The sequence below is a fragment of the Felis catus genome, chromosome C1 (genome assembly GCF_018350175.1).
Source record: "Felis catus isolate Fca126 chromosome C1, F.catus_Fca126_mat1.0, whole genome shotgun sequence".
Lineage (NCBI taxonomy): Eukaryota > Metazoa > Chordata > Mammalia > Carnivora > Felidae > Felis > Felis catus.
In genome coordinates, this window is record NC_058375.1 from 49,698,295 (window position 1) to 49,718,904 (window position 20,610).

The following is a 20,610-nucleotide window of genomic DNA, read 5'->3' on the forward strand; positions in this document are numbered from 1 at the left end:
AGGAATTAGTTGCTGTCACTAACGTTTGGTAGAGATTCAAAGGCAGGCAGGCAGGGTAGTGGGAAATCTTTTCAGAAGGAAAAATGGGAAGGTTTTCGGCATGCTTTAATTGGAGGTTGTTGATGTGGGGAAGCTGGAGTCAGGCTAATAGAAGAAAGGTACCTTATGTGATCAGTTTGAGGAGCATTTGATTTTCTCTGCTTGGTTCTGAGTTGAAGTAAGAGCACAGAATAGGGAAGTTGGCAGTCACTGACCAAATCCAGTTGCTTGTTGCAGAGGCTGTAGGTCAGCATTCTATTGTCGTATATGGTCTGACCATTGTCTATTTATATAATCCGTCTCTTGACCTTTAAAATTTTCTGTTTCATTTTCCTTTAATCGTCCTTGCTCTTTGTGTTTATAATTGCAAAAGTTTGGCACAATCTAAATATCTAACACTAGGTGATTATTGGTGGCTATTAAATTTGTACCATTTAATCCCCTAATGTTGGCCATTTAGAATTCCTGGGCACCAGTTCCAAGTGGAAAGAGAGATGAGGATGCAGATTCTTTAGGCTTTTAAATAGGCCATTCCAGCTTAAGTCAGTTCTAGTCCAGGACTGACTGGGTCTTCAGCAACACAGGCCAATGGAAAAGCAAGGTAGATAGAAATTAACTGTATGGGGATAGGGTATAATAAATGACAGCAGTCACTACTGTTTTTAAGTCATTGAATCCTCGCAAAATCCCCTCAAAAATGCATTTTTAATCTCCATTTTACAGATGAGGAAATTGAAACAGAGAGGCTAAGTAATTTACCCTACAGGGGCAACTAGTAAGCAGCAAAGCAGTATTCAAGCCCGGGCTGGACACACTCTTAAGGACTATGGTTTTAGCTGACTTAATGAGGGAAACTATGCCTGTGAGCAACCAGAGCTGGACTCTGTAATGGTTAAGACAACTGGATGTGGAGTCATCCAGATCTGAGTAAAATCCCAGCTCCAGCACATACTGGCACTGGGACCTTTAGCACATTTATTAACTTATCTGAGCTTTGAGTTTCTCATCTGAAAAATGGAGAGAATATAGCCAGAGCCAGATGAAATCTACCAAGGCTTCCAAGCAGCTGTATGTAATGCATCAAAACATTATTGAAAATGAAATTAAGTAGGGAAAGTATTTTCCAGAACTTCTTTCACAAAAATAGAATATGTAGCTAGGGGGAATATTTTTTTTTTTATTCTGTCTTTCTTTCTAATATGAAATTTATTGTCAAATTGGTTTTTTTTTTAATTTTTTTTTCAACGTTTATTTATTTTTGGGACAGAGAGAGACAGAGCATGAACGAGGGAGGGGCAGAGAGAGAGGGAGACACAGAATCGGAAACAGGCTCCAGGCTCTGAGCCATCAGTCCAGAGCCCGACGCGGGGCTCGAACTCACGGACCACGAGATCGTGACCTGGCTGAAGTCGGACACTTAACCGACTGCGCCACCCAGGCGCCCCTTAAATTGGTTTTGATACAACACCCAGTGCTCATCCCAACAGGTGCCCTCCTCAATGCCCATCACCCACTTTCCCCTCCCTCCCACCCCCCATCAACCCTCAGTTTATTCTCAGTCTTTAAGAGTCTCTTACGGTTTGTCTCCCTCCCTAACTTTGTTTTTCCCCTCTCCCTCCCCCATGGTCTTCTGTTAAGTTTCTCAGGATCCACATAAGAGTGAAAACATATGGGGGGAATATTTTAATCAACTGCTGGTGATATGGGAGTATATTAAAAAAAAATAGTTGCTAAACCACCTACTAAGGAGTGGTATGTCTGATTAAGTTGGGCTTTATGAAATCTTGGGCCAGAGTGCAACTGTTCTGCAAAATAGAAGAATGGCTGGCTGGCCAACAGGAATCCTCTTTTTCTACTTCCCCTACACTACCCTCAGCCTCTCTGTAAGAGCTAGAAATTTAAAGATGATCAATTTGAAAGAGCACAAATTATTCACCTGCCATGATGCCCATGTGCCTTGACCTAGACCAGCTAAGCCTTAACTTGTAGAAATTTTATGAGGATTAAATGATATTAGGCACAACCACATGCTTGCCAATATTTAACTGGTTTGACCTACAAAAGTGGTAATATGGTATGGTTCAACCCATGCAAAGTATTGTGAATACTTTCACCCAGGACTTTGTCTGAAGTAAATCCTTGATGAATAGTAACTAGTCTTATTATCACTTGTTAAGAAGAGGCCAGCTTACTTAGACCTGTTTCTGTCAGGCAGAATTTTAGGTCCAATCTAAGGGATGGGGAATTCTCAAATTATGGTGAATCCTGGCATCATGGTTTGGAACATTAGTGTGTTTGTAGCAGAATGTCTGCCCATCAGGTGTCTGGCACAAGACACAGCTCCCAGAAGGGAGTCCTAGCAAGAGTGAGGCTATATTGTTGGAGTTTCCTAACCAGCAGACTGTGAGGGCTGAGCCTACATTTCATCAGGATATAGTAATGCACACAAGGACAGTGAAGCAAAAGCCCAGGCCTTGCACAAAGCCAGTCTAAAGGGGAAAGGGAGGAATCGAAGAGTAATTGTTTGATTTCTTCTTCTGTTGTCAATCCCAAAATATTTTCCATGGTAGAACAGTTTGGGTGTAAGTTTCAAGGAAAGAAGTTATGAGATCAGAGAACTTCACCCCTACGTTGAAGATGTACAATGCACTTTCATCCAATGATCTTTATTGGACAAACATTTGTTCAAGGCTAATAGATGTATATTAGAGGCCCTAAAGAATCTTCTCATAAAGATGTTTAATTTTGTTAAATCTGTATTTCTCAAATATTTAACAACATAACTTTTATTCTTCATAAAATGCTTAACGTTCAGTGGAACCTAACTTATCAAAAGATGCTTTAGGAAATGCTTCCCTGGATGATAAATTTCCTAAATGGATATTCTGTGCACTTAGCTCAACTTCTTAACTTCTGTACTAGCTGGAATAGAGTTGAATTTAATAAAGGTTTTTTTGAATTTAATACGCATAACTAAAAGTATCAACCAAATTATTTCTCACATACCTTTCAACATCTATGGTTCTGTGATTCATAGAGGTACCTAAGAATATATAAGAAATGACCATCACCAGTACCAAGGAGACAATGATTAATAAGGACACTCTGGTCTTTTCTTTAGTTCAAATAAATGTTTTGCCTTTGACCAAAAAATCAAAGGGAGTTCTGAGTAAAATAAAGAAGGTCAAGGAGAGCTTCCCAGAGAAGGTAAGCTTTGAAGACACCAGTGTAAGCGTTGACAGAGATGATGAGGGCCTAGAATGATGAGGCTGTAAACAAAAAAACAAAACAAAAAAAAGGAAAGACAGGTGTATTAAGATTGTTCTGATTGTTTTCATTTTTTAAATGGCTTTAAAGTCTTTGAGATTCCTTCTATCAAGTAGTTGGGTCTGTGTCCCCTTTACTTGATTGCTTCTACCAATAGGGTATGTCAGAAATGATATTATGTGACCTCAGAGTCTAGATCATAAATGATCATGCAGCTTCACCTGTTGTCTTTGAATACTTATTCTCCCAATGCTTCTCCCTGGGCCACTCTTTCTTAAAACCCAGCCACAATTCTGTGAAAAGATTCAGCTACCTGAAGAGGCCACACACTGCTACTCCAAGCAACAGTTTCAGGTGAGCCCAGCCTTGGGGTCATCCCAGCCCAGGTGCCAGTGATGTGCATGAAGGAGCCATCTCAGTGTTGGGATCTTCAGCCCCCTTGGTAGTCCCAGCTTTTGAGCTATTTGAATCACCCCATCTATTCAAGTCTTATCAGCTGAGGCTTCAAACATTATGGAGCAGAGAGACATTGTTCCCCTGGTACCTTGTCTGAATTCCCGACCCACGTAATCCAGGATGCAGTCCACAGTTTAGATCACTAAGTTTGGAGGTCGTTTTTTTATGCCATAATAGATAACTGGAAAAATCATGATAGCTACAAGTGCAAAACTCCAACCAAACTAGTGTAAGCAAAAAAGGAGAATCTATTGAGCCAATGAATCTGGAAAAATCAAGGGCTGACGTTGGCCTCAAGGACAATGGTCCACGAACTGATGTTACCAGAACTCTCCCTACTTGTTGCCTCTACTTCTCTCTCCATATTAGCAGGAAAGAAAACTGGTCCCTCCCAGGGTCGGTTTTCATTTAAACTTCAAGAGAAAGACATTGGCCCAGTTGGACACTGTGCACTTTGCTAGGTTAATAACTACAGCTAAAGGATTGGAGGTCTAGGAATGACCTAATCCAGGAGCTAGTTCCTCTGGCCAAGGGCAGGATCTATGATAAGCAACCTCAACCAGAACATTATTAGAGCAAGAAAATTTACCCCAAAAGACATGGCTATTCTCAAGAGACAAAGCAATCTGTATGTATTAGAGTGGCTTAAAATATTATTTCAGGGGCACTTTCTGAGGCGGAATAGCTCCATTTATCCACAGAAAGAGTGAGGTGTGAGATGAGAAATTCGCCCCAGCTGAAGATGGGCAAAAAAAAATATTAAACCCCCAAAAGACTTGGAAGAGTATGCTTTGCCAATACCCACTAGATATTTTTTTAAAAACATGTGGTACATACTTTCACACTGGCCACTTCACTGAACCCTTACAACCACCCTAGGAGGCAGGTAATGTTAATCCCCTGTTACGAGTAAAGAAAACATAACTCAGATAATTAGAATTACTTGCCCAAGGTCATATACTTCTAGGGGTCACAATACATACACAGCCCAGGCTTCAGTCTCCAAATCTAGAACGCCACATACAATTCATATTAAGAGCACTGAAACCCCTGGACAGGGTGTTATTCACCTAGATCAAGAAAAAAGCTTTAAATTTGTGTACACAAAATCTAAACACAAATATCCCAAAGTCCTGGTTGTTCGGATATAAATAAGGCAACAGGGAGTCAGGTCTTGAGACAGGCGGAGACATTAACCACAACCTGAGGGATTTGTTTTCTCCATTGTCTAAGTGCCCTTGGACCTCAGACAAACCCCATATTTCTTGGAAACGTGTATTCCTCTGAGAGCCAGGGAAGGCGTGTGGTCCAGTAAATGCAATTAGCAGTCTCACCGCGCGTTTCCTCGCCTGTTGTCTCCCAGAGTGCAGTCATCAGAGAGCTCACAGTTTCAAAGCACGCTCTTCCAAGTGACAAGAGTCGCCAGCAGATTTAAAGTGGATCTGAGATATCTATCTAGGGAGTTTGGGGGATATATGAAAATATTTACTGAGTATCTCCTTCGGACAAGACTCTACTCTAGGCGCAGAGTAATGTAGGAGTGGGAGAGAGACAAAGAAACAGGAAGAGACCATATAAGATATAGATGAGACTCTGGCAAGTTTTTAACCTCATTTACAATGTGGGATTAATAATAAGATGATGATACACAAATTTATATCTCTAGCCACTCTTGTAGTTCCAGCCCTTTATATCCAAACTCCTATTTGAAATTTGCTGTCAGATGCTTCACAGCAGCCCCAGAATCTACATGACCAAAGTGGAAATAATGACTGTCTCCTTCAGTTCTGCACCTTCAGTGTTTCTAGCTTTGTTAAAACAAACTAACAAACTTCCCAGCAATTCCATCCCAACATTCCTATCAAATTGAAAACCTCAAGCATTAATTTGGAAAACACGTCAAATGCATCACCTTCTCATGTCTGAACTCCAAACCAAAGACAGGCTTATGCCCTTTTAGCCACCAGTGGCAAGGGGGCTGGGGACAAGTCTGTATTTTTTTAGTTGTTCCTTGCACTTGACTGCCTGACCTCCCAGCAAACAGGTACACCTAGTCTCTGTGACAGTGTCTGGGACCCTGCAGCATTTACTGAGATGGTCAGGCCATTCACCAATTGTTTTGAGTGGTAACACTCCATAAGAACAGGACCATGCAGGCCAAGCTCAGAATTTATTTTTTCTCTGTATGACAATAATTAGCAAGACTTACCCCTTGAATTTATTTCAAGTTCTTTAGAAACCTTGGCTCAATCACTGTAGTGATTATGCATTGAGAAGAAAGACTTCATTGCAGTCAATGGGATTGATTTTGGAAATATTTAATTTGTACCTTCAAAAGGGATAGAATTAATCATATTATATCAACAGATTGTACCCTTGAATATCTCTCTCACTGGGCCATGAGCTCCTTAAGACCAGGAATAATGTCTAAACCATGTCTCTTGTTCTCATGGAGCCTAACACTGTCAGTCTCAGAAGATGTGGATTGAATCACTTTAGACACTATACTTCCTGTGGACAGACATGGATTTTCCATTTCTTTCAATTCCATTATAAAACCAAGAGACACTTATTGAATTTAGGGTCTTGAGTTTTAGTCCATGGTTTTTAGTAATTAGACTTCAATTTGTACTTTTAATTATATAGCTAACTGGAGTTGATTTCAGTGGATAGTCCACCAAGGTTGGAGTGAATGAGTGTAAGGGTTGCTCACTTTTTGGCAACCATTTTGTGAGTAAGGAATTTAAATCTTGAAAGTAATACGGCATTGTGGTCCATCTGGGTTGAGAGAGTGCACTTATTCTTTGGGTGCCTATGTCAGCATTAGTGTAAAGAGAAAGGGGGCTGTGAGCTGAACTGCATGGAAACCACTCCGTTCCTGTTGGTGCTGCAATTCCATAATATGTGGCATATGTGTAGGAGAGTCAAAGCCACAACAAGAGGGATGGTGGCTGCATAGGCAGCATTTAGGGTTGAATTGAGATAGGGGGTGTCTCTTGCATGGTACTGGAATCAATCTGGTCTTGCTCTCTCTTGTTTCCAGTGCTTGAACACCTGTTTTATATTTGACTTTTCATAGCTACCCCACTAGCTCACATACCACACAGCAGAAATACAGGCATGGTAGGTCTATGATTGCCTTGTTTTTTAAGTAAAGTACAAATGGATGGTAAATAGATGTAGGAAGAAAATCATAAAAGGCATGACTGACTAAGGTATTTATTCTCTCCGTGGATAGTATAATTCTACTCCAGAAATGTTTCCAGGGACTGGAAAGTGGTATAGAGTGAAGGAAAAACCCTATTAACAGGGACCTTTTGTCTATATCTTCTGTCCAGACAACTGGGATCTCTTTAAGGTGCAGCACCTGCCTCTATATGAGGCATCAGTTAAACAGCTGGTGTTGGTGGCTTCTTCTACTGACAAGTTCATTCCTTAACCATTTTCTATTTTCTGTACCTCATATCTCATACTGTTCTGGTCTAGAGTATTCTACTCAATGACTTAACTGTTCATATTTGCATCCTATCTCCCTTCCCAATCCCACTTCCAGTGTTTTTGTAGTTTGGAACCCGGATTGCTCTGGCTCTCCACACTGGCTATCTTGCTTCTAGCTGTTCTGGATAACTGATCTCTGCTTCCCAGTTCTAGGCCTCTTTGCCTCCCTGTGAAAAGAACCCCTAACAGTCTCACCCTTTGGTACAGGCAAGGCCTGGACATATCCTTGAACTCTTAAAGCTACATTTTGATAATACAGCACTAAACTGTTTGGGGGCAGGAAAAATCCATGGAAAGTAAATTAAAATCAAAGGAAATATCTGAAAAAAGGCCATAAAAATGATTGGACACATCAAGAGTTTAAAATCTATCCAGGGGCGCCTGGGTGGCGCAGTCGGTTAAGCGTCCGACTTCAGCCAGGTCATGATCTCGCGGTCCGTGAGTTCGAGCCCCGCGTCAGGCTCTGGGCAGATGGCTCGGAGCCTGGAGCCTGTTTCCGATTCTGTGTCTCCCTCTCTCTCTGCCCCTCCCCCGTTCATGCTCTGTCTCTCTCTGTCCCAAAAATAAATAAAAACGTTGAAAAAAAAAATTTTTTTTAAAATAAAAAAAAAATAAAATCTATCCAATGGTTTTCTAAAATTACTACTTCCCAGAAAACAGACATGGCATATTCCTGCCCACTATAGTCAGCAAATTTTTGTTGACTAACCTAAATAACTTGGAGCCTCTCTCACCCTCCAGAAAGCATAAAACATCTCCTTCTCTGAACAAAGGAATGAAAGGTGAAGTAAGAGCCTGAATGAATAATTATCTCCAGAAGTTAAGTACAGCAATCCCCAAAAGTACTGTGACAATTTTTTGGCTTCATTAGAGTTGTATCTAACCTAGTCTACAAATCAGTCAAGGAAAGTAATGAAAGACTGAATAGATGAGGGGGAAAAGAGGATGTTAAAAGAAAGTCTGCTGGGAAAATCACCCACCTCTGGAATTACCATGGATTCTCCTTCCAAAACAAAAAAAAAAAAAAAAAATGTGTGCATGTGAATTATATTCCATTTACAAATAGTGATTGAGACCTTCTTTACACCAGATACTCCATTCAAGAAGAAGCCAAACAAAGCACAGCCCCTGGCCTCAATAAGTTGACAATCAATTAGGTAGAAACACAGCTAATAATATTAATATGATATGACAAGCCCCAGATGCTAGAGGACCACTGCATGGGCCGAACCGGAATGCCCAAACATTTCCTGAAGGGCACATCTGAACTGAGCCTTGAAGGCTGAGTAAGAATTATTGAGATGGGCCTGAAATTACCCATAAGATTTTCGCTAGTCTGTCATAATAACACATACACATTCTGGGGCAGGGATACTTGAACACTTTCTCATTGGCTTTACAATCTGGTCACAAAGAGAAGAGTTTTGCATACATACAAAACAGATACAGGCACTGCTCCAAGGTTGTAAATACAGCCTAGCCATTGTGGTTCCAACTGTATTAGTTCTAATTTAGTGTTGGTAAGGGAGAAAAAGCAGAATCTGAAAGGGTCAAAGAAAATTATCTTTATCGTTAGTATCAAAAATTTCTCTGAGCATCACAGAGTTAGAAACAGGCTCCTATAAAGATAATGAATCTAATCCTCTCAGAGAAAACTGAGGCAGCTTGACAAATTTCCTTGGCTAAACACACGTGACCAGAAAGTAGTGAAGCAGGACTGAGAGTTCCTTGAAAATATACTTAGGTGAATATTTCTGGTACTTAGAATATAGCTAATGCTCAGTAAGTATTTGCTGCATCAATTAACAACCTTCTTTATAGGATGATTTTCAGGCAATCCTAAAGCACTGATTTCCAGAAAGGCAACTGAGATAAGGATATCACAATAGATCAATGCAAGAAAAAAAAAGACTATCCCTCAAGTAAACCACATATGGAGTTAGATTTCAGAGACCAAACAAAACACTCCATGTCCAACGGCATGATGTAGTCACGAACTGTATTAGATACTATGAATTTCATCTCAGCAAACCTTTTTCAAATACCTACTGTGTACCAAGCATTTGATTCATCTCTGAGATTCAAAGATTAATAAATCAGTACATGACCTCCGACTCCACTTCCTAGGAAAAGAGACAGTACATCCACCCAGAATGGTTCACCAATTTCATAGAAGCAAACATGAAACATTAAGGGACCAAATGAGAGAGGGTGTTTGATTCTTACTTAGATGAATCTATAAAAATGAGAACATTTTATCTTAGCCTTGAATTATGATTAAGTTTTCAGCAGAAGACAGGGACATCATAGGCAAAAGGAAGCAAAATGAGAAATCAGACAGAAGCTAGACAATAGTATTTACACCTGGGAATTGGTAAGAGGTCTTGTGCAGCAAACATGAAAGAAGTGCCTCCATAAGAAGTAACTCAAGGACTGGCTAGACTGGGAGGTACAAAGCCTAGGTAGTCAGAAGAAGAAGGTAAAATTAAGTAGAGCTTAGATCATGTAGCCGATGCTATTGGGGCCCCACCTATATCTCTTCATCATATACTATTTCTGTACAAGCCACCCCAGTTTCCACTGCTATCACCTATGACTCTCTAGCTGCTATACTCCACTTTTACTGTAGGCAAGGCAGGCCAGAGTGCTAGAGAATTGATGTCTGCTCTCTTCCCTGTCCAAGCAAGGACTGATGGTGGATAAATACCTCTCTTCACTTACCTCAGGTAGGGAAAGCCTGCCATGTGTGCTGCCCTGTAGAATTAGGCTCCAGCTGCCCATGTTTTTACCTTCTTTGGTAATAATTTTCTGCCAGCTTCCTTCTTCACTCTCTTACTGAGGTTTCCTAGTATAACCCTCAAAATATACCATACACATCTGACTTAGTGCCAAGGTCTGCTTCTTAGGGGAAGCCAAACTAAGACATTATCAGAAAACTATCACAAAAGACAAAGTCATTATCAGGAAAAACAGAACCAACGGTCAGTTTTGAAAATCAGGACAATGCTACAAAGAGAAAACATAGAGTGCTTAGGTGACTCAGTCTATTAAGTGTCGGGCTCTTGATTTCAGCTCAGGTCATGATCTCAAGTTCATAAGATCGAGCTCCACATTGGGCTCTGTGCTAACAGCGTGGAGTCTGCTTGGGATTCTCTCTCTCCCTCTATCTCTCAACATAAATAAATGAACAGTTTTTTATTTTAATTTAATAAAAAAGAGAAATAAAACTGGGGAAATAGAACCATAAGCCAGCAAGCAGGAAAGTGAGAGAAGATGCAATATATAGGCTAAGAAGGCAGTAGGTAGGGGCACAGAAGAGCAAGAAGTTCAGAACTAAGTCTATGAAAATGATAGTTTGATGTGCCAGTTACTTGACTTAAGAGCAAGCCTAATGGATTGATGGGTACTTAATCATTTTGATTTGGGGAACTCTTTGAGAAACTGATGAAAGCTTTGAACTTTCTATCCAGAAGACCAAAAAAAAAAAAAAATTACAAACAATTCTGCTTGGAACTTCAAGGGATTCCCAAACCCCAGATTAAGAACCTCTGATTAAAGGCTGTAAGTGAGGCTGGACTCTGAGGACCTTGATTGCCTGCAGAGTACTTTAGCATTCATTCCATAGGCAATGGGGAGCCAGCAAAGGTTTTTACTATCAGAGTTCCCAAGTGGTTATAGTTTTCCATTCTAAATGGAACCCAAGAAATCTGGATGTTTTTAACAGATTGAAGAAGAGATTGGGGGAAAAGTGCATAGATAATTGAGCTCCTTGTTGGCCAAAAACATTTTCTACCAGATGCACTGTAGGGCTTCAAAGGCTGCTGGCTGCAGAATCCAGATGCACCTCAATGGATGCCATAGGGAGTCACTTCTGCAGCCAAATGTTTTGGCCTCAAAAATTCCTGGAGCAAGACAGACACTGAATGGAGCTGGAAACAAACTCAGGGCAAACACAGCCTTCTATATGACTATGTATAACAAGTCTGGGGTGCAAAGTGGACAGGGGGAAAGGGATGGGGAGAGGGGAAGAGAGAGAGGTGGAGAACAAAACAATCCATTTAAGAGGGATAAACAGAGCTGGGAAGGCAAACCAGAAAAAATGTAAAGTAGGACCTATCAGAGATATATTTGCAGGAAATAGAAGCTAATTTGAGAACAAATGAGAAAGGTATAGAGAGGTGGGGGGAAAGGTAGTAACTGGACTGTAAGGATCTGGAATTAATTTTTTCTCTCTCCTCTATAACGATTTAATGAATGGCTATCACATTTTGAGTATCTCTTGCATGGAAAAACTACATTCAACATCACTATATACAATAAACCTCCAAGTAAGGTTTTATCCCCACATCCCAAGTAAATAAATGGAGACCTAGAAGAAACTTGCACAAAGACAATAGGTGAGAGTGGTGTAACTGGACTTTGAACTTATGCCTGACTTGAAGTCAGACAAATTGCTAGTTCTTATTGCCCTCATCCCAGAGCTCTGGTTTGTAGACCAAACACAACCAAAGCAAAGAAAAATCACATGGACTATACACCAAAACAAAAATGAAGAATTGCCCATGCCTTGTTTTTTAGGGGCTAAGCTGGTGGAGTTGGAAGAGTTGCTGTGGATGGTCACCATGACCATATACACAATAACATCTGAACCTTCACTATCCAAGCCACCTTCCTGGTGCAGTCCCACTGCTCAGTCAGGGAAGGACCTGTGGGAAAATGGGAGACTTGGCATGCTAGAGGCAGAAAGACCTCAAAGTGGATCATCCAGACAGACACCTTCAAGTTTCTGGAGTAGCCCATGGTATGGCAGAAAGCACGGATGCTGAGCCAGATGATTTTTTTTTTTCATATCTTTCTTTTCTACTTTTTATTTTTTTATTTAAATTCCTGTTAGTTAACATATAGTATAGAATTGGTTTCAGGAGTAGCATTTAGTGATTCATCACTTACCTATAATACCCAATACTCATCCCAACGAGTGCCTTCCTTAATGCTCATCGCACATTTAGCCCATCCCCCATCCAACACCCCTCCAGCAACCCTCAGTTTGTTCTCTAAGACTGTCTTATGGTTTGCCTCCCCCCTGTTTTTCATCTTATTTTTCCCTCCCTTCTCCTATGTTCATCTATTTTGTTTCTTAAATTCCACATGAGTGAAGTCATATACTATTTGTCTTTCTCTGATTGACATATTTCACATACATAATCCATTCTAGTTCCAGCCATGTTGTTGTAAATAGCAAGATTTCATTCTTTTTTGATCACTGAGTAATATTCCATTGTATTTATGTGTGTGTGTATGTATATGTATACATATATATGTATATATATACACCACATCTTCTTTATCCATGGACATTTGGAGCCAGGTGGTATAGGTACAAACTTTGCTTGACCACCCATTACCTCAACAGCTCTCTGAACCTCTCACAGCCTCAGTTTCTTCACTGGTAAAAACCAAAACACCTTTTCATGGCTAATGTGATAATTATACAAAATAATGGATGCATGGGTCTATTGCAGTGCCTGGCACAAACCAAATCTTGAAAACTAGCAATTTTACATTCCAACGTCTCTTCATTCCCCTCCTTCTCTATTTGAATACTTTTGTGTATGTGTTCCCTATGAACCCACAACCAAGGCTGCTGGTACCCTGGTTATAGCTCTTTTCCTCATTTTACCTCAACACCCCTATATATGACATCTAGTATAAGAGCAAACTAAATTTTACTTGAATTGTGCAATTTGTAAAACTTGTCCAGTTCCATCATAGCATTTATTGTTTCCATAAACCTAGGAAGTGAGCCAACAGGAATCATTACCCCTTTGCTACCATACAATGGAGTATTACTCAGCAATCAAAAAGAATGAAATCTTGTCATTTTAAACTATGTGAATGGAACTGGAGGGTATTATGCTAAGCAAAATTAGTCAGAGAAAGACAAGTATCATATGACTTCACTCATATGAGGACTTTAAGATACAAAACAGATGAACATAAGGGAAGGGAAGCAAAAAAAATATAAAAACAGGGAAGGGGACAAAACATAAGAGACTCTTAAATATGGAGAACAAACAAATATGTTTGTGGGAGGGGAGATGGGCTAAATAGGTAAGAGACATTAAGGAATCTACTTGCGAAATCATTGTTGCACTATATGCTAACTTAGATGAAAATTTAAAAAAATAAATTGAATAGAAGAAAGGAAGAAAGAAAGAAAGGGGCTCAGAGAGTAGGTATTATGTGCCCCAGGCACATAGCAAGTGGCATAGCAAGTAAGGGTCTGGCTGGCATAAAGGAAGAGAGCCAAGAAATATACAGGTACTACTATAACGAAATAACACAGATTGTCTGATTTCAACAACAGGAACTTATTGTGCACAGAGCTGGAGATTGGGAAATCCAAGATCACAGTGCTGGCCAATTAGATTTCTAGTGAGGGCTCTTTTCCTGGCTTGTAGATAGCCCACTGCGCCTTCACATTATTGGGGGTGGATGTTGTCTCCGATCGCTCTTCTTGACACTAATCCTACTGGACTGCCCACCCCCTTATGACCTCATTTAACCTTACCCTATCTCCAAATATAGTCACACCGGGGTCTAGGGCTTCAACTTCTGAATTTTGTAGGACCACAAACATTTGGTCCACAACAAGAGCCTTGGATAAGTTGTTTACCTTCTTGGGGCCTCTTTTCTTCATTTTAAAAAGAAAACAAGGCAGTTTGAGATAACTGTGTCCAACACCCCTTTCTGTTCTGATATCCAAGGATTCTACTAACTCCTAGTGGGTATTATCCAGAAGAAATTTTTCCTGGTCCATACACAATGTCATCTCAAGTTTTTATTTCAATCTGCCTCCCAGGCAAGGATATCACATTTCTACTTTCAGTGAGTTTCCCCTGACAGAGCTCTTATTCATTTCGTCAATAAGCATCTGATGAGCACCTGCTGTGTGTCAGTTATAGGCTAGATGCTAAGGATATAACTTCAAACAAGAAAAATAAAATCCCCACCTTCCAGTGTAGAGACTGAAGGAAATAGTTTCAAGTGTCAGTTATAATGCTGTCAGATGCAAATAATAGACATTCAAACCCCAATTCAAAACATGATTTAATATCTGTGGAGGTTTTATTATCTCACACAAGTTCAAGGTAGGTGCTATGTTCTGAAAGTTTATACCCCCCCCCAAATTCATATGTTGAAATCCTAACCCCATAAGTGATGGTATTAATAAGGTGGGGGGGGGTGGCAGTTGCTTTTGGAAATTTCTTAAATCACGATGGTGGAGCCCTCATAAGTGGAATTAGTGCCTTATGAAAAAGGCTCCACAAAGGACAGAGCAAGAAGGCACAGCTATGAACCAGAAAAGAAGCCCTCACCAAACACAACCATGCTTGGACTTCCTAGCCTCCTGAACTGTGAGCAATAAATTTCTGTTGTGTATAAGCTTACCCAGCCTGTGGTATTTTGTTCTAGCAGCCCAAACAGACAGAATTCCTTTGAGAATGTTTTATGCACTGTCTCAATACTGGTGTAAAAAATTCAGCTCCTTTTCATTCCAGCACATTGGCATTGCCACAAGCTAGCTATTTTTACAGAGACAACATGGCTGCCATAGTTTTAAGGACCCACATGTAAAGCAATCTTGCAGCACAGGAAGCAGGGGTGTGCCTTCTTATATGTCTTTTTGTCAGTAAAGAACTTTTTCCCAGAGCCCTTAGGAGACTCCTTCTCTCAGACATTGGCCATTACTGTGTAATATGCCCATCCCTAAACCAGTACCTCAAAACGGGAATCAAGCTGCCATGAACAGACAATGAGGACTTACTCCTAGAGTAAGCAGGCAGCTGAATAAATTAGTCTTGCAACAAGGAGGAGAGTGGCTGTTGGCTGGACAACTACCAGCACCTACAACACACAGGTCACCACTTAAGGAATAGAAGAGAAGGAAGCCTGAGATACTAAGGGAGCAAATAGGACAGGGTCTTAAGGCAGCCCACATGAGAGTGTGTTGAAAATAAAAAGCCATGGTATTTAAGTTAGACTTTTAAGATGTTTGCGGATGAACCAGAAATGCAACTGCTTTCAGGTGAAGCCGTGATATTTACAGACTCTTGTGTGCCTCTGGCATCAGATGACTCCAGCGGGATATTGCTAGCCCTTTGCAGCGGTGTCTGAATCAGGGCTCAGGACCCGAGGAGACAACCTACCCCACTCCTCGGGAGGTTGGGGCCCAAAAGGAACAAACAAAGGTCAATTCTAATGATGAGACCGGAATGAGGATTTAACATGCTGTAATTCAAGAAGTGTGGGTTTTGTAGTCCTACAGCCTTGAGTTAAATCCAAGCTCTACTTCTTATTAGGAGAATTATTTAAACTCTTTGGATCTCAGTTTCCTTATCTGTAAAATGGAAATAACTAGTTGGCCTATAAGGATTAGAAATAAGGTGTGTAAAGCAGTAACAAAGTGCCTGGCACACAGCAGCCACTCAGCAAATGGTAGTAAGTGGGTAGCTAGAAGAAAATGCAAGTGGAAATTGATCCAATATACACAAGACAAGAAGGATGAACAAACCCTGTGAAACGAATTTAAACAGAGCTCAAAATTTAAAGTTAAATACTATTTTCATAGTTCTTTATAATCAGCAAAACCCCTTTTTCACCCGTCATCCCATTGGATCTCTCTAATCAAGATATCATTAGGATTCACCCATTTTACAGATCAAAAAAACTGAGATTCAGTGAGGCTTAGGCTCTGACCTAGTTTGTTTTTCTCTGATTCCATGACAGAAGAAAGCCAGTAGGCATTCATTTTCTCAGGAAAGGTAGTCTTCAAGAGAGATTTGCCTGCGTTAAAAAGTCAGAAACAGTAGGACTCTTGAGAGGAACCCATTACTGAGTCTCCAGCTCCTTCTCCTTGAGGGTCTCCTGTGGAGAACAGTGTTTCTGAATCTTTGTTATGCATTAGAATCTCCTAGAGGGCTTGTTCAACCACAGATTGTAGGTGGGACCCATAGAGAATTCAATTCAGTTGGTCTGGGGTGGGGCCTAGTAATCCTCATTCCTAACAAGTTTCCAGATGATGCTGATGCTTCAGAACCACACCTTGAGAACCACTGGCTCAGGGAATGAGCCCCAGAACTTCGGTCAGGGCTTCCAAATTTAAGTGTGCATAAGAATTACCTAGGTAGGCTGCTGAAAATGCAGTTCCTGCTTCCTCCCAGAATGCAGGTTCAGAGGCACAGAGGTGACTTGGGTAGGAGGTACACCCTGCTTTCCTGGAGAAAAGCTGATTGGTTGACTCTATCAAGATTTTTCTTGACAGACACACTTAATTATGCATATTTGTTTACATATTATTTACTTTTACTACTGTACTAACACCTTATTTTATGTATTCCTTAAAATCACAATTTTTTAAATTTCATAATTATATATGCAAATGTTCAATTTTCCCACACCCCAATTACTGCTTTGCACCCTCACTTTAGGGAGCATTGAACTCACCAAGTGCTGCTCAAAGGGTGTTCCACAAGCTGGTGGCATCAGCATCTGCTGAGATCCTATTTCAGGGACAAGCTCACAGTGCCAGCCCAGACTTCCTGAATCAGAATCGCTGGGACTGAGGCTATCAGTGTTTCAACAAGCTCCCTAGTGATTCTGTGGATAATAAACTTCAAGAACCACTGTTAGCTAAATACACAGATGGGGCCGAGGGGTTTTAGCTCTAACATGAGGACGGATCAGAAGTGCAATCACAAGATACATCTCAGCTGGAGCAAGTTCTTAAACTTCAAGACGCCGGAATTCATCCCCCCCTCCCCACCCCCAACCAAGTTTTTTAATAAACAGTTTTGAGCCAATGATGATGGTATTTTCATTCACAAATCTACTGTTATTATGATACTCTTTCCTTGGCATAGTGTTGTCAAAGAAAATTATTGATTTCTATGAAATGCAAAAAATCCTACCTGGTCAGGAAAACAACAGTCTCAGTTTGCCCAAGGCCAAAAGTATTCCCAGGATATAGGACTCTCTGTACTTAAACCAAGAAAATCCTGGGAAAATCAAGACAAGTCAATTACCATTCCTGTTAATCTTAAAAATAAAACTGCCAGTTATTTTACCGGCAAAAGATGGGCTTATTTGGGAATAACAGAGAATTGCAATTGGAGAGAAGCAAGATTTGGCAAAACCATAGGCAAGTCTTCTAAACACCAGAGGGGAATCCTCTTTTATAGAGGAAAGCAGGAAATTGGGAGAGGGGGGTTAAATAAACAAAAAGTCCATTGGATTAAATTGGAAGCTGGAAGTATAGTGGTTTTTCATTGGCTGAGTTGTGACTGTGTCTCATTGGCTAGGCTATTCCCAGACTATGAGGAAAGCCTTTCTTCCTCCTGCTGGGGTAGTAAAATAGTATCCAGGTGCAAAGTTCCTTTCTTATCATGTGTATGCAATTGCCTATAAGTGGTAGGACAGAAGAGCCGCCCCTGCCAAACCTCCTGACTCCGTTCTAGTACATTTTCCCTTCATTAATTTTCATAACTCCATTATGACAATGTTTGATATCTTGAAGAAATCAACTCTTTTTCTCTTCTACCAACTACACAACTTCTGCATAGGATGAGTGTGGATAGAGCAAAAGAGCCCTAGACTTGAAGACCTGGTTCTGGCTGCATTTAATAGCAATGTGACATGTCCAAGTCATTTCATCATCTGCAAAATGGGGACCAAATCCACTGCCTTCCACACCTCACAGGGTAATCGTCAGGGTGAAGTAAGTTGGTGCTATGAAGGCACTTTATGTATTACAAAGTAGTCTAGGAACATAAGGGACAGCCACTTGGCATCACAGGAAGAGCAGAAGTTTTCAGACAGACAAATCCTAGTTTCAACCCCAGCATCACATTGTGCACATTATTTTATCTCTCTGGGATGATCCCCATCTGTAAAATGGGGATTCAAATTACCTTTCTCATAAAATATTGAGAAGATTAAAAGAGATGGTGGTCGCTAAGCGCCTGGCATATTTGAAGCTCCAAAGTATTAGTTCCCTTCCCCATGATTATAAGACATTCAAAGACTTAATGATAGATTTTTGCAGTTAATGCAATGAATAGCATCATTATGCTTGCTTCCTGAAGTGAAAAGCCACAATAACACTCCTCCCTGCTCCCAGGGCCCCTTTGATGTGGCAGGGGGTGGGAAAGGATGTTACTTCCACTTGGTATAACCAAGCCAGAAAAGGTTGTCCAGTTCCTATCCGCAGAGGAGTGGAGAGAGCTACTAGCTTAGAGAGGCCAGAGGCTGAAATTCACAGTGACTTTTGCATCTGGGAATGCTAAACCTGTAACTTCCGCACCTGTTTAGTCATTTCTTCAGTAAATCATAACTAATGTGAATAGATTTTTTTAATCATCTCAAAAAATTTCAAAAAAAACACAAAAAATATGTACAAGCCTGGCTTGTCCTCACAGCAGGAAAAAAAAGTGCCTATAGTTGAACATCTCTTTTCATGCAGGGATTTTGTAACATTTCATTTCTAAAGGATCTCATCCATTCACCAAGCATTTACTGAGCCAGATATCCAGTGTTTTGAGCATCTACTTTGTGCCAGGCTTGGCACATAACAGATATGAATAGTTTTTACTTGGCAAGAAGCTCACAGATACAAATAAACACTGAGTTAGAATCCACAGTGAAAAAAAAAGTATTAATAGAGGTAATTCTGAGTGATGGTAATAGCAAAAAAAAAAAAAAAAAAAAAAAAGTTTAGAAACCACACCTGGGCAGTGATAGAAATGGTCCACACTGTAAATTAAGTGGGATTGATGGAAATTATCACCTAGTAGCCATTGTCTTCCCCTTGGCACATGGCCTCTTCCACAAAGCCTAGGAGTAAATTTTAGCCAGTGGGATATGAGTGTAGGTGTAATGTCCAGGCTCTGCTTTTAAGGAAAATATATGTTCGTCCCTTTCCCCAACCCCCTTCTTTTTGGATAGAACCCAGGAATGGTAGTGAGCAATCTTGGACCATGTGGTTGACAGCATCATCTAAGAATGTCGCAGCAACCAGAGAGAAGAGACCTGGGTTCTTCCTTCATGAATGCATAAATCAGAGCCACCCTAGCAGCAGCACATTTATATGATAGAATTGAACATCTGTCTAGATATGCCTCTATTGACTTAGGTCTCCGTTATATGCAGCCATATCTATATCCTTTTACACCTACCTATAGGACAAGTCATTTGTCTGGATGAATTCTGTATATTTCAATTGACAAATATGTCAAGAAGAAGAGATGTACAAACACAAGATGTCATGAAATTATGAACTATAATCAAAATTATAATAAGGAGTGCTTCTGTGAGTCCTCCAATTGTTTGCATGTCACTCGGAGGGCATAGAAGCCTGAAATCTACAAAGTATCTATCTAGGGAAGCCAGTGTTAGAGTCTTTCTGGATCCCACCCTCTACTGTTCTTTTCTTCTTCTCCCAGAATGAGCCGTTTGAGTTTCAAGTCCAAATCCCAGGGCTGTCTGAGGTAGGAGAGTTTGAGTAGCCCTAGAGCCACCTCCAAGGTCTCAGCTTCAATACTCTCTTGCCCATACTTTGACTAGAATGTTGCTTCCAGGTATATGGCTGGTTTTCTGCCACAGATAGAGTTCCTGAATCCCTACTTCAAGTCTACAGTCTAGACCACAAACACTCAGGGGCAGGGACTTTGTTAATTCAGATTTTCATTTGTGCTAGTTCTGGACCTAGCACAACACAAACACTTGTTGAATATTAAGGGGAAAAAAGTGAATGAATGATATGATATATTCTACCATTGTCCTCTTAGGAGCCTTTCCTCATTTCCAATCCTCTACTCCAAAGACCAAAAGACTGTCAAGGAATCCTATTGACTGACTGGTACCCTTCTGGATTCCTTTTGTAATACCACTAGATTCCCAGGCATGGTACATCTGACTTCTACCTATAGGAAAATCCCAATTGTTTTCGTTGTTTTATTTGTAGTCTTATCCACCTTGCTTTCCAGGCAAGAAGGGGCCTACTGATTTCCCTAGGCTGGAATTCAAAAATCCAAGGCTGGGAATAAGTTAGGTGGCTAAAACCATGGAGTACAGAGGAAAGGAGAATCAAGATCTCTATCCTGAATAAGTGTGGGCCTTAAATAAAAGTATAGTCAAACACATCAAGCTCAAGACAGTGGTCCAAGATCTGGCCTGTATGAGCTCTGAATGACAAAGTCTGTTCAAATAAAATATGCAGAACACAGAGAACCCAGAAGACAGAGACTAGAGAGGTGAAGAGCAAGAAATCTTTTATAGGTTGTCTCTAGGAAG

The 20,610-nt window shown here is 40.5% G+C and overlaps 1 long non-coding RNA gene across 1 annotated transcript in view; it reads right to left on the minus strand.

Annotated features, from left to right (window-relative positions):
* The window catches only part of LOC123379633, a 100,558-nt gene extending 83,073 nt beyond the window's left edge, over positions 1–17,485 (minus strand). The window contains exon 1 of the long non-coding RNA XR_006584337.1: positions 17,232–17,485. This is a non-coding gene — a long non-coding RNA (uncharacterized LOC123379633). The remainder of the gene's footprint in view (positions 1–17,231) is intronic.
* Between the last annotated feature and the right edge of the window lie 3,125 nt (positions 17,486–20,610).